The 1,977-nt window shown below is 46.4% G+C and overlaps 1 long non-coding RNA gene across 1 annotated transcript; it reads left to right on the top strand.

Moving 5' to 3' along the window:
- Positions 1–216: 216 nt before the first annotated feature.
- LOC121169633 lies at positions 217–488 on the top strand. The gene is made up of 2 exons (XR_005885901.1): positions 217–298; positions 355–488. It is a non-coding gene; the product is annotated as an uncharacterized LOC121169633 (long non-coding RNA).
- The last annotated feature ends 1,489 nt before the right edge of the window (positions 489–1,977 follow it).

Below are 1,977 nucleotides of genomic sequence, written 5' to 3'. Positions count from 1 at the left end.
AGAACGGACAGTGCTGGCGCGGACAGGCCAGCGACCACAGGCGGGTGGATTTCCTGTCTCGCTTTGCTGCGGAAATGCACAGCAAGGGCAGACCCGACAAGCAGAGGTGCACCTGCGCGGGGCGGGCGGGCCTGGGGGGAGGCGGCACCGGGTGATGCTAGGCCGGTGCGGCGGGAGAGGCTGCAGGTTGCCGATGGCCTGGAGGAGGGAAGGGCCGAGATGGCGGCCCCAGGAGGCTGCAGGTTGCCGATGGCCTGGAGGAGGGAAGGGCCGAGATGGCGACCCCAGGAGGATGCAGGTTGCTGATGGCCTGGCGGAGGGAGGGGCCGAGATGGCGGCCCCAGGAGGATGCAGGTGCTCTCTGGGCTGCTGAGGGCGGGCTGTGCCCTCTGGACTCCACACCACTTCAGCTTCACTGTGGCGCCAGCCTCTGTGCTGCCCAGCTGGCTTTGTAAAATGCAGGACTGAAGAACATTTGAAAATGCAGTGTATACGTTAATCTTTTCAATCTCATTTATCTTACTAGTGTTAATTTCCTGATCTGTATTTTAATGTTCCATATCTGCTTCGTATTAGTACATAGTAACTTGCATAAGTATCTCATCGTTTTTGGTTTTGGTTTCTGTTGGATTACCTCCATACATAAAAGGATTATTAATATAAATTTATACTTCTTAAAACTTGACCACTATGCGTGCAACTTCCTGACTGTTTAATTTCCTGTGTGAGACTGAGAAACTAAAATAAGAGCTAAGTAGTACTGAAGTGTGCTGATACATGAATTAAGAAAATAGTGTGCTAAGCAATAGATAAATAGTACTAGAATGATACTAACAAGGAACAATATTGGGGAGTAGTATTAAGAAATAGTTAAATGAAGTCTGGCGATAAAGAAAATCAACTTAGCGGCAAAAATATGCACATATTAGAAGAAAACATTAGGGATAGCTTTAAATGGGTAACTAGGAATAAGGTGATTTAAGCACACATGTAAATGTTAAGAGATAGCAATTAGTAGCGAGTTGGATAAATAATGGTAATTAGAATATAGGAGAAGTGATATTAAAGTGATGCTGATTGATCAATGGCTAAGCTAACCACTAATTCTGGCTGCGGTAATGAGAGCTTGCTTCGCTTGCTGTAAGGAGAACCAAGCTAAAGCCATGACAGGCCTCTGGCAGGCCTCCGACAGGCTAAGCCTAAGTTTCCATCCCTAGAATTGAGGCAGCCGATTCCCCAACGTGGGCCACCACACACCCTAAACAGAGCCAACGAATCAGAGGAGACTTGAAAGGTCCCAAGTCATCAGGTGGTCATGTGATAGAGTCTGACCACTGGGTGGGCACGGAGAAGAAAGACTGACCACCAGAGCGGTCACCACCAGAGCGGTCACCACCAGAGCGGTCAAGAGTGATACAAACTGACCAATTACAATCTTGCCAATGTCTGTTTGTAGAATCAATGGCCCATTCCTAGAATTGCAGCCAAAACCCTGTATGAATTATGTGAAGTATATGGTCGGGGTCCTTGTCAAGACTCCACTGTGTTGGATGAGTCTTGAACCTTAGCGCTCTAGCAATAGTTCCTTTGTCTTTGCATTATCTCGTGTAGAACTCTTCTGTTCAAGGTGGTGGGATAAATCCCATCCCAACACCTGATCATGCATTCACAACAAGAGACAAAGTGAGAAGACATCTTGTCTAGGGTTATATATTGGTAATACTGGTCATTATAGATGCATGGTATCCTGTCTTAATTATAAGGAAATTAGTAGTTTCTATTCTGCTAATAGTTTTCTTCATTATAAGCTTAATTTTCCTAAAACCTTTTTAACATTTAATGCTAATGATCTGTAGTGAGGTAGGCAGCTAGTTCAGGGTCACAAACTTGGAACCCCCATCACCACCTAGGTGTTCCCTTCTGCCCAGCTGTGATGCTCAGCTCTCACCACCTGGAACCTGAGAGGGAGCAGTATTG

Source organism: Ochotona curzoniae, unplaced genomic scaffold (assembly GCF_017591425.1).
Source record: "Ochotona curzoniae isolate NIBS_2020 unplaced genomic scaffold, NIBS_Ocur_1.0 scaffold_2217, whole genome shotgun sequence".
Taxonomy (NCBI): Eukaryota; Metazoa; Chordata; class Mammalia; order Lagomorpha; family Ochotonidae; genus Ochotona; species Ochotona curzoniae.
The sequence above is the reverse complement of the archived record's forward strand: the minus strand, read 5'-3'. Positions and strand labels throughout refer to the sequence as shown.